Source organism: Pyrus communis, chromosome 10 (assembly GCF_963583255.1).
Source record: "Pyrus communis chromosome 10, drPyrComm1.1, whole genome shotgun sequence".
NCBI lineage: Eukaryota > Viridiplantae > Streptophyta > Magnoliopsida > Rosales > Rosaceae > Pyrus > Pyrus communis.
The window spans coordinates 12,164,106-12,177,371 of NC_084812.1; positions in this window are offsets into that span (position 1 = coordinate 12,164,106).

The window sequence follows — 13,266 nt, forward strand, 5'->3', positions numbered from 1 at the left end:
ATGATGAAGAGTTAGAGCTGGAAATGAAAGGGAAAGCTGGAAAGGGGAATGAATTCCACGGCAAAGGGTGAATGGTGCTGTTTTGCATGGAATGGTTGCTGTTTTGCATGTGAATTTTGTTTGTGTGAAGTGTGTGTGAATGCATGTGGGTTAAATGATTAAAGGGGGTGGAAGATGGCTGAATGATAGATTGAATAATGAGGCTCTAGGGTGGAATAAATGGTGCGGCTGAGATGGGATGATGAATGAATGGAATGAAGTGTGTATGCACGGTTTTGGTGTGGAGAAAGGGGTGAATGTGTGGCTGATTTGTGGTTTAATTAATGAAAGAATAAAGGGTGCATGTTTGAAGGATTAAAGGGACATGTGGGGTGTAATGCATGTGGCTTGTTTGTGGAATGTAGGAGGGGATACACGGGTTAGGCTTGGTTGAATGATGATGATGCATGTGATTGGAGAGGATGGGTGAGTGTGCATGTGGATTAATGAATGAATGGTGGTGTAATGATGAAGTGTGATGACTGAAAATGGCAAGGGAAGGCACGGCACAATGTTGTTTTGGTTCTTGAAATGCATGTGAATGCATGTGAGTGCAATATGAAAAGAATGGCTAATTAATGTATGTAGGGTGCAGCTAGGTTGGAAAGGTGTGGATTGTGGCTGCAATTTAGGGAAAGGAAATAGGTTTAATGCATAAATAAAAGGGCAAAGTGGCTGCAATGATGAAGACAAGCTGGAATTGATGTGGAAGGCACGGCAAGGGATGGTTTCTTGATGGTTTTGGGTTTGTGATGCATTGTTTGATTGGGCTAGAGGTTTTGCATGGCTCAAAGGTTTGTTTGATTGGGCTAGGCCCTTTGTTTTATGTCCCAAAGGCATACAAGGCCTTCAAATTCGTCCATCATCTTAGCTCCATGGATAAGTTATCCAATCCATGCCCAAAAATGCTCCAAATAGCCTCAAAATGCACTTTCTTGCTCCCTAAGCCCTTAGAACCTGAAAACACACAAAAGAAGCATAAAGGACTAAAATAACTAGAGAAACATAACGTAAATGCACGAGAACAAGCCATTTAAGTCGCATGAATATGCTCCTATCATATAGCGTGCTTGCTTGTTTTCCCAGGGTGTGCCTACTTGCTTTCCCAGGGTAGATCCATTGTCGTGCTTCGCTTCGTATGCTTGTACATTTTTTCCTGCATGTTTCACTGGCTTGTAGTATCTATGGTTTAACGTTTGCTTTCCATGGGTGCGTTATGGCTATGGAATCAATAAAGTGTCTAATTGTGGTGGATGGTTCCATTAGGGACAGTCTTCAACGAGGTAGGTCGTCGCTTCATCTTGGTTCTCAGAATAAGGCTTTCAAGGAGGATGAGCCTTCCTTAGACTTGGTCCCTTTTATCAATCCCAGACGCATTTCCTAGTGCTGCATCGAGAGTGAGCTATTTCCCACCATGCCGATCCACTTTGAGTTCTTCTGTGGTGAGGCCACTAGCTGAGCAGATTGGGTGGATACTGAACTTGGCATGGCGAGCCAGTGTGCGACCTTGACAAGGGCCAAGGTTTTGAACGTCATTTTCATGACCAAGAAGCAAGTTGTTTGCCTTGAGCCTGAACTTCTTTGCCATGTGGTTAGGAGGTGGATTTCAGATACCTATACCTTCATTTGTGCCTAGGGAGAGTTTACGCCTACTATGAAATATGTTGCCAATATTATGCATTTTTTGATTGTGGGTATTGTGGATTTCTTCCACTATATTTTTTATCCTGCAGACGTTGATACTTTTGATATTTTGAAGAAGGGTGTCCTTACTTCTCCGAGTAAGGCTTTCGGCTTCAATGAATGGATCAAGCATTTTTGGCAGAAGAAACAAGAACTAAACTAATGATTTGAGGCTATGTTGTGTTTGTGGCTAAGCCGCTTCATCTTCTGTGATAGCGAAGACACTTTCAGCCACCAAGTGATTCCTTGGGACATTGCGATTGTGTGTGGCTATGTGATCATGCTGGCTTCGTTTTTCCTTGGGCTTCTTTACCATGAGTTGGACTAGCTTCATTCCTTTGAGGAGCAAGTTGTGGGTAATGCCACGTTAAAGAGTTTCCTCTATGTCAACTTTCTACAAATCTTCCTGTAGAAGAGTATCAAGGGTCTGAAGATAACCCCTTACCTTTTCAGTGCAATGAATAACCGCTATGTCATTGACTTTTTCTCTTACTAGCCTGAAAAGTTCTCTCTGGCTTACCATTGGTTCACGAAGATTCTGGCAAAGAAGCAGGACTTCTTGGAGCTTTTACATGATGTGAGTAGCTTTATCTTTCGTCCATATGTGTCAATACCTGAAGGTTTTATGTTTGTGATGTTTTTTAAAAGCTTGATTGGCTTGCTGGTTTTAAAAGCTTTTCTTTTCTTGGCTTGATTTTTGCAATGCTAAACTTGACATTGATTTTGCATTGTTAGGCTTGACATTGATATGTTTGATTACTTTGAAAAAAACATAATTTGCTTGACTCGAATGGTTTTGCATAGCGTGTTGGCTTCGTATGTTACATGAGCATTGCTTTGAACCACTGAGCAATTTACTTGGCATTGATTTTGCATTGCTAGGCTTGGCATTGATTTTGCATTGTTAGGCTTGGCATTGATTTGTTTGATTACTTAAAAAAAAAAACTTTATTTGCTCGACTCAAGTGGTTTTGTATGGCGTGTTGGCTTGGCATGTTGCATAAGCATTGCTTTGAACCATTGAGCAGCTTGCTTGGCATAGTCTTTTATTGTAGCCTTAGCATGATTTTACCCGTAGGGCATTTTGCTTGGCATGGGCTTTTCTTATAGCCTTGGCTTGATTACTGCTATAGCTTTTTTAAAAGAAATCCTTCTAGTTACTCTTGCCAATGTAAAGAAACAAATGTACCAAAGATTTTGACAAAATGCCCATTCATTTCATTAAAATTTGGGGTACATTAATCATTCCATGGCTTTACAAGGCCTCATAGAGTAAGCAAAATGATCATCGTATAGAATGAGCTTGTTCTTCTAAAATAAGCATGAATGTTTTAGTAGTAATAAGGCTTTAGGCACTTTACATTGATAAGCTCCATTAACATACCCTTCTTGATTGATATCAAGTAGTAGTAACTGCTCCGATAGGCTATTTTGACCACAAAAGGACCTTCCCAATGCAGGGCAAAATTTGAAGGTCCAAAGATCTGCCTATTTATGTGCTCGGTTGTCCTGAGGACAAGATTTCCTTCCTTGAAATTGTGTGGCTTGACTATGCGATTATAGGCTTTGGTAACTTATTGGTGGTATATGGCTGTTTTTCTAGCTACTTTTGCCTTTTTCCTCAAGTAACTCAAGGTATTTCCATCTCCAGCTTGCGAATGCTGTAACATCCTATTCCACATCGTTGAATGTTAAAACTCTTGCTCTAGGCATCATCATTTCCACAGGGGAAATAACTTTGAACCCATACACCAACAAGTGGGGAGAAAAAAACTGTAGCATTCCTTGGAGGTGTGCGATATGACCATAGGACGTTTAGGAGATGCGTTATCCGGCCCCCAGGGTAGTTGTGCACCATTTTTCTTAGAATCCTTAGTGAATGTCTTATTTGTGGCTTCAGCTTGACCGTTTTCTTGAGGATAATACAACATGGAATGACAATGCTTGATCCTGTAACCATTGAGTGTGGTACTTACTTGTTTGTTCACAAAAGGTGTGCCGTTATCGCTTACTATCTTGTAAAGTATCCCAAATTGACAAACCATGCATTCCCTGATGAAATTAGATATTGCTGCTCATGTTGCTTTCCTGTAAAGGATTGCTCTACCCACTTTATGAAGTACTCAATGGCTAGGCCTTTGGAAGTCAAGTTGATTGTTCTTATCAAATCGAGCTTCCGAGTATGGAATGGCCATAGGATGCGTATATCTTGCAGTAGTGTTAGAGGCTTGTGGATTAAGTTTCCATGGACTTGGTATACATGGCATCTCTTGACTATGTTGCGCATGTCTTCCCTCATGGTTGGCCAATAGTATCTTAAGTTCAGTAGCTGCATGTACACATTTTTCTTCCTTGGTGCTCGTCGCATTCTCTAGCATGTACCTCCTGCATGAATTGTAATGACTCGGATGGCCCAAGGCATCTCAATGGTTCCTCATTGAATCATTTCTGGTATAAAGTTGCTTTGTCCACGAAGTATTTCTTGGTTGTCCTTTTTAGTTTGCGTGTGCCCTTAATATTGCTTGGCAATGTTCCATCGACACAAAAGGTCATGTATGGGGATTTTCAATCATTAGTGCTGGAAACTGCAAATGCCTTTCCTAGAGAAAGTTTTCTGCTACATTTTGGACATTCGGCTTGGATGTATATGGCTTGTTGCTTTATCTCTGGCCAATAATACCCTTTTCCTTTGTAGTCGGCGATAAAGGCTTACTACTTGGTCGACTCCGTATATGGCTTCATGAATTTCATGCAACTGCTGGTCTAAGGCATCAGGTTAACACTTATCCGGACATATACTTGTAGAGTGTCCCAGCGACGTTGATGTAATCCTTAAGATATTTGATGTTGAGCTCTTTGCTTGGCTTGGAAAGTTCCCTTTTGACAGTTTCCCTCAAGTCGTTATCCTCTAACGCTTCATCTGTGAAGGCTGCATTAATGGCTGGGGCTTCCTTCTGATCACAGCAATGTTGAGTTGTTCTTTAACGAAAGCAACCTTCGAACCTAGTGTGGCTTGGGCATCCGCATATCTGTTAGTTGTGCCCGAGAATATATTCCAACACCACCTGCTTGAAGCTTGCTATGAGTTTCTCGGCCATAATGCGGCATAATGCCAATGTTATTTCCGTTACTATGAAGATACCAAATTCGAGTCCCCTACGACTTGTATCCTTTTTGCACCCATTTCCCTGGCTATGGAAAGGCCCATGACAAAAGCCTCATACTCCACTATGTTGTTTGTGCATGGAAAACTTAGCTTAAAAGATAGGGCAATAGCTTGGCCATTTGGATTGACAAGTATAATGCCAGTTCATCCTCCCGTGGTTGTGGAAGAACCATCAAAATGCATGACCCATAGCTTATTTTCCACATCGGTGGCAGCTATCTTTGGCTGTGTAACAAGGATTTCTTTGGAAATAATGGCTGATTCATTTTGGGAAACGATGTTAACATGTCTATTACAGCTTGGCCTTTGATAGCCTTAGGCGTCACATATATAGTATCGAATTCGAAAAGTTGGAGCAACCAACATGCCAAACAACTAAATAGTATGGGTCTAGTACCTTACGGGGTCAGACTTTACAATGCAGCTTGTGGGTTAGGAAATAGTGGCATAACCCTTGTGATGTGTAGGCAATAGCCAACCTAAGGCATTTAGTCTTCTCATAGCGGGTTTCGGCGCCTCTTAGCTGTCTGTTGACATAGTAGATTGATGTTTCTTCCTTGACTGGACTGTTCTAAACAAGCAGGGCTCATACAGTAATGCTTATTACAGCTAGGTAGAGCTTGAGCAGAATGTCCTGGACATGTGTCTTCATGGTAGGAAGGTTGGTGACTAGCTGTTGGACTCGTTCATAGGCTTTCGGTGCATTCCTTGGCCCACACAAATTCCTTTCCTTTCCTGAGCAGTAAGGCGAAGGCTCATGTTGCTGCTACTAAATCTAAGATGAAACGCCAAATGTATGACAGCTTCCCCATCAAGCTTTTCAATTCTTTTACATTTATTAGAGGCATGAGAGTTCCGATGGTGCGCACTATTTCTGGATCTACATCAATGTCGTGCTGATACACCAGGAAGCCTAGGAACTTGCCCGAGGAAACACCAAAGATGCATTTCTTGGGTTTTATCTTAACCCTTATACTCGGCATCTTTTCAGGACTTCCTAGTGCCCTTCCTTGGTCTTGGATTTCAAGATGAGGTTGTCTACATAGTTTTCCCCCTTTTTTCCCATCATGTCACGAAAGATTGTCGTCATTGCTCATTGATAGGTGGTACCATCATTTTTGAGTTCAAATGGTATGACTGTGTAGTAAAGGTTTCCCAATAGTGTACGAAAAGTCATATTCTTAGCATCTTTGGCAGATATCTTGATTTGATTGTACCCACTAAAGCCATCTATGAACGACATCAGGCCTTGACCTGAGGTTGAATCAACCATGATGTCCATGTTGGGCAGTGAAAACTCGTCATTTGGGCATGCTGCATTAAGATGTCGGTAGTCGATGCATCTCCGAAATTGGACAATATTCTTCTTATTTACTAGGACAATGTTGGCTAGCCAAAGAGGGTGCTTGACAAGCTTGATGAATCTGGTTGCCAGGAGCTTTTCTACCTCGACTTTGATTTTAGCTTCTATTTCTAGGTGGAAATTCCTTCTTGGCTGCACTACAAGCTTAATCCCATGCTGTGTATTTAGCGTATGGCACACTAAATTTAGATCAAAGCCTGACATTTCTTCATAGCTCCAGGAAAATACGCCATTGAACTCCTTTTGCAGGCTGACTAGTTCTTTCTTTTCCATGACATATTAGTAAACACTAATTGAGATCATTATTTGTACAGAGGTCTCATCACTTAAGTTTACATCTTCAAGCTTTCTCGCCACTACAGTGGATCCATCGTCCATGCATTTTGGCATAGGCATGATTTTTTACAGGGATCCATCCTCGGCAGCAGATGCAGGCATGTCTTCAGTTTCCTTAGGGGCTTCACTTACTTGGTATGCAGTGTTTCCATACTTGAGGTTTTCCCACACAATATGGTCAGGCACCCCAATCCATCATAAGCGGTAAACGACACGGCCGTTGGGAAACACAACCGTGGAGCATTAAGGTAAAGTGTAGACAAAGACATTGGCATTTGGCTGTATACGTTTTCCTTTTTCCACAGTGGCTTGGAATTCTTGGTCACTGAGATCTTGAACATCTTCCTAAGGGGGTAAAGGTATCATTGAGGCCTGTGATATCCTACTTTCAGCACTTGAGAAATCATTATAGAACTCGGCATTAGAATTGTGAACCTCGTTTAGGTTGAATGGCATCTGGTTTCCCTGAATGTGAATAGGCCTTAGACCAATCTTTTTCTTAACGCACTGATGGTAAATAGAGGCCACGAGTTTGTGCTTGTTTATCCATGGCTTTTGGAGCACAGCGTGATAGGCTGATATTAATCACATAAAACTTAGTAAAGGACCTGACAGGGCCAATCTTGAAGTCGATCTCGATGTATCCAATAGTTTCCTCATTGCTGTTCCTAAACTCACTGATAGAGATTTGAGATCCTACCACATTTGACATTAGGATGTCTGCTGCAGTGAGCACTGCTAATGGCAGAATGTTGACGGATGAGCCATTGTCAACCAAAGCTCACATGATGAAAACGCCATTTATTGCCCTTTCAGGTATAGTAGCCTCTAGTAGTCAGGGAAAGCCACTTCCATGTCTTCGTTAGTGAAGATAACGACGCTGTTGTTATCAAGGAAAGCATTCTGCAGTTGGGCAGTATAGCATTAAGAGCCATATGCCTCATTTGGCATGCCGTATAAGACCATCAAATATTACTAATAATACGAAACCGGTGTTTGGTAAGTTTGGTATTAAATAAGCACCAGATTATTTAATCCGACCCCATCATTTTTATACCCCTCCCACCTACTTCATTATCCCATCTGCCACCTTGGGATTATTCGTTGGACACCTGCCAAAGAAAAATCACGCTCACCTTTCTCAGACCTATCCTGCCATCAGTTATTGAGGGTCACAACCTCCGATTAACACCAAACAGATTCAAATAGACATCTAGAGGTAGCAAATCGAACGATCCACATCAAGCAGATACGAATAGAGAATTGGAGGTAGTATATCGAATCCAGGTGGGAATCGTGACCTCCGTTCCTGGGTGTTGCGACCTCCATTTCTGGGCATCACAATTTGAATATCTGGGTTTATGGCTTAATTGCTAATTGATTTTATTGGGGTGTGGGGATTAAATTCAAAATTGGAAGAGATTTCATATGGGAGTTGGAAGTCTAAAACCGAGCTGCGTTAAGTTGAAGCCCCAAACCCAAACCTCGTATCTGTCACAATTTGTTGTTGCCGTTTGCCAAAACCCAGATCCAAGAACCTTACTCCTAGAAACTTGTCGTCGCATCCTCTGCTTCAACATGTACCACTTAAACTCGTTGTCTGTGCTCCACGCCACTGCTTGACACCATCCACCCATGCTGGTGCAATGGCTGCTGGGTTCTTTCTGCATTTGACAACTTTGTTTTTGTTTTCTATTCTTTCTCTTTTCCATTAATCATCAAAATGGGTTCCTGCATTTGACAAGTTTTTTTATTTTTTATTTTTTTTCTTTTTCATTAATGCTTAATTTTTTTCTCTTAAAAAAAAAAAGTTCTAAGCTCTTTTATCCGATACAGTACAAACACAATATAAATAATACGGCTATTAGTCTAATACTATACCAAACACTTGATTAATTAGTCAGTACTATCCGATGACAAATTATCCTATCCGACTGAAATGGTCAGTATGGTCCGAGCCGCCAAACGAGGTCGTAGTCCTCGGAAACATGCATGAAAGCTTCAGCAATAGCAATCCTTGCTTCCAGGCCATATTCAAGCTGGTTGAATAGGGATTTAAACTTCCGATTTTCTCGGAAGACCTGCGCTACAGTAGGCCTTGCCCTTAGGAAAGGTAACGCTCAGTTGTGTTGGCTTCCATGTCGGCAAGGCTGTACAAAGTCACACCCGTCATTTCCTGGTTGAACAGTTGTTCTTCCGAGGTTCATTCGTCGTATTTTTCTAGCATATTGATGGTGAATGTTTCACTTAAGCTTGGGGCAAAATCTATAAGATTTGTATCTTTATCCCTCCATCCCTCAGCTTGAGGCCATGACGTGTAATAGTTTTGCGGCCTTAAGTATTTGCACCAGTAATCCTTATCCATGTTCCTAGAAGATTCCCAAATAGCTTTCGGTGGCTTGGGGTCATTGATCCACTAGTGGTAGGCATCATCATCTCTGGAGCATATGATGACAGCTATTACCTCTTTCCTTCGGCGTTTCGGCAAAGGATCAATGTCTATGGCTTGCGTCTTGTACGGCAGCTCTAGTGTCCTTTTCGTGGATTTTTGCATGGAGAATTTTTCACAAAGTTTGGCATCCAATATAGGGGTGTTCTATATATTGATGGTAGCGACAGTACCTGGGATCCTTTCTATCTTCCTTGGAAGGGGTTTTGTATGGCTGTGGCAGCTTTAAGGCCTCATCTGTGAACATGGCATGCATGATGGCTTGGAATTCCTTATCGCTCACTCTAATGGACAATAAGTTTCCTTATCACTATCTCTTTCCTTCATTTTTTGTGGATTGTAGTCAAATCTGTCATCCACGATTAGGGCATAATGAACTTTCTTCTTGTCAGTTTTCCAGGATTTCCCCGTGGAAGGCTTGATTGACAAGCTGGTCTTCCAAACTGCTTCCAAGAGCCTCGACAACGAGCTGATATCGATGTTCTCTAAGTACACCCTGTAGTCAGCGACAATGTTGCTGATGCAAATCTACGCAAGAGCTTCCTCGTCTTTCTCATCATAGTAGTTAAAGGCGAGGTCTTATAAACGTTTGACAAAAGCCACTAGATTTTCCCCATGCTTTTGACGCGTATTGTTAAGTTGGGTTGAGTTGAGTTGAGTTGTCGTGACCCTTTCCTCATACTAGAAGTAATTTTTTCAGAACTTACCTGCCACATATTCCAGGTCTAGATGGAACCTGGTGCGAGGGTGGTGTACCAAGTATAGGCATGATCAATTAGACATTTCGAGAACTCCTTGAGACAAAGGTTGTAGTCGTCGGCATAAGGACCCACAACGTTATTGAAACGATAAATATGTTCCTTGGGTTACCCTTTCTTCCGTAAAAGAAAACGAGGTTGAGAGTCTCGTATCCCTTAGAGTATGGCATGTGGAGAATGCTAGTTGGATATTATGGCTTAGAAATATATTTCAATCCTTCGACCTCTTGTGCAGCTCTTTTTATTACATGGCCATGATGTCTTCCTAAGTGACGAAAGGTGGTGTTTACTTAGGACCTTTGCCAGCAACAGCAGATGACTCATCATGGGAAGCTTTTTCCTTGGGCGTGCAATCCTTGTCACTGGCTTTCTCGCTTGGCTTCAAGATTGAGTTTTTCAACTTTTTCATAGTCGCATCAATTTCTTTTTGGGCTTTACCTAAAACATGAATGGATGCGATGATGTCCAACATGTCATATTCGTTTAGGTTTTCCTAGCTCTCCTGGTGCTGGCCTTAGCATTAAGACTTGTCAAGTTGGGAAACAACCTCGCCTACGACTAAGGCATTGCCACTCCTGGTAGTGTTTCTTCTGGATCTTGGAGAAATTGAATCAAGATTGCGACCTGTTCCCAGCATAGTTGCCAATTTATGTTGGGGGACTTTTAGGTCGAGGTGGACTTGGGCTTTGAGAACATTATTTTGTCTCTTTTGGTACTGATTTGTACCAAGTCCCGGAATATCTTGAAAGAGTTAGCTTGTCTTAGGAAATACCCCGGTAACATCAATGGCTCAAAGATAGCATAATTGATCAAGATGATGACTTGCTCAAGTGAAACGTAGTGCGGAAGCTAGAAGATTATTGGTTTAAGATGAAAGAGAAAGGCTTTGCTTAGTTGTATGACATTCTTCACTGGATAATCTGGGCTTTTCTAGGGTGATAGTAAGGTTTCTAATGGCTGGGATCTTTAATGCAAGGCTGTGGAAATTACTAAGTTTGCATGGATGATGATGTTTGAGGCTTGGATAATGTTTATAGGCTAGATGGAACTCTCTAAGCTTATTTCCTGGGTGGTTCTCTCCTCTGTGTTCTTTTTATCTCTCTCTCTATGTTACCTCTCAATCTTTTGTTTGTTGCCTCTAATGGTTTCCCCCTCCTTAGGTAAGTGAAAGGTTTTTCTCTAAGGTTCAAGGGAATCTCTCCTTATGGCTTGGTCTTCCCCTTTTTTTTTTCTAGCCATCATATTATTCCCCTTTTGGTATAAGGTAGCTGCACTGTTGAGACCTGCAGTCTGCTTCTTCCTGAGGCCGGGCTTTCCCAGGGTAGCCTTCCGCAAACACTACTTCTGGTAGCGCGCCTCATGGCTTTCGCGCGTTGGTTGTCTGTGCAAGCTGGGGATGGGAAAGTCAGCATTAAATGCCTAACTTGCTATGCTTAGCATGCATTTAAGGTAGGAATCTAGTTTAGTCCTAACTAAGAGGGTTGGCTTGCTAGGGAAAAGGGTAAACTAGTCTAGTTATCTCTTAATGTTGCATACGTGAAATGCAAAAGGTATGGGCTTGGATCCTTGGGCCCCAAGCAGTCCAAATTCTTCCATAACCCTGATTTCACGTAGGCCCAATAACCTTCTGAAACCATCCACACCACAATCCACTTGAAAAACCCAAAGTATGTGACTTGAGCTTACCATGAATAGTAACTATCATGAGGAAACATGTGATGAATAGGCATGAGCATGGCATGAATATCTAGCTTAATCACCTTGGCATAGCCTGTTTGTAAATATATTTCTCATCGATCATGCGTCTTGGCATGTGTTTGGGCTTGAATGTAGACTTTGCATGACAATTAAGCCTTAGACTTGATTGGATTGGTGTGTGATATTTTTGGGCCCCAACAACAAGGAACTCTCACAAAAAGACATTTGTTGACCACAATTATCTAGTAGGTTTTAATATTCCTTAACCCTCATAAATTACAAACTCATGAACAAGGATAATAGCTAGAGTGATAAACTGAAACTCATCAGACTGCATCAGGTTTCTCATATATAATACGAACTTGCTGAAATGTTAAACATTAATCAAATAAGAAATTCGTCTAGTTCGGTTCAATATACTGAAATTTTTGGTTTAGGTTGGTTCATTTTGGCATTTACTACACATTTGTGAATTTTTTTTTTTTTTTTTTTTATAGGAAAACACACATTTGTGATTTTTGGCCTTGAAGCTATAACATAAAGTGCTTTTTGTTTGGTGAAATTGTACTTGGGCCATGACAATAAACTATTTGCACGATTCATGTTGGATAGATAGGAAGAGAGAACTAATTTAGGATAATCCCAATCACAAAGTGTCCATTAACAAAAGAAAGTCACCAATTAGTGGCTTCTATGTCAATTACCACCAAAATCCCGATTGGTTCCACAACGCAATCACTATCATTTACCTAAGTTTTGAGGTACGCCACTTATTACTATAGTCTAGTGTTATTTCTCTTTATTTGTAAATAGGTGGTTTTAGGTTCGATTCTCAATGAAAGCGAATTTGAATCACATTATTATTAGCTCATTATGAGGTTAGCCCGCTCCCCCACCCCTTAGTGTAGATAATATATTTTGTTCAGAAAGATAAGAAAAGTTTTAACGTACAATTACGACATTTTTTTTGGTGCCACTTATGATATACAAGTTTGGCGCACGTACCATTTATGTCAAACTTTTGATTAGGAATTTGCAAAATAAAACAACAGAGTGTCAAGTGATGTGGCCTTGTTCGATTGGTCAACTGAGTTGTCAAGTGACGTGGCCTTTTTGTTTGGTTGACCTTTGTGTCACTTGGATTCGTATTCCTAATGAGTGGGATTTTTAAAGCACACATACATTTCCAAGCCAGACCACACTCAACATGCTATAGGTGTGTTAAGATTTTGACAAGGATAAATTCAAGAGTTTTCGTATTTAAACAATCAAATTCTACGTTTCTCTTTTATCACGTAATATGATCTTTATTTTTTCATTTTTCATCACGTGACATGGTCTCCTTCTCTTTATTAAGTGAATTTATGCTCACCTAAAAAATGGTAATGAGCATTGCTACAATAGTATTCCTCTTCATTTTTATGTGGGAGGTCTTAAGTTCAACTTTCGTGAATAACGAATTCGATATTAATTTGTATATCTTACTCATTAGTGTAAATACATCATTGAATAAAAAAACATATTAAATTATTCAAATACACAAAAAACGTGCTCGCTATGGTAGGTAAGAAATATTTATTTTTAGGCAATAAGTAGAAAATATTTATCCACTCAAAAAGAAATTGAAAGTAATTTGTATTAACGACTTCCATCTTATAGTGTGACATGATATAGAAAATAAAAAAACTACATTTATGTGTTTTTATAATAAAATGAATGAAAGACAGCTCGATACAAAATATGTGCTACACGATTACTTTTTTATCAGTTATTT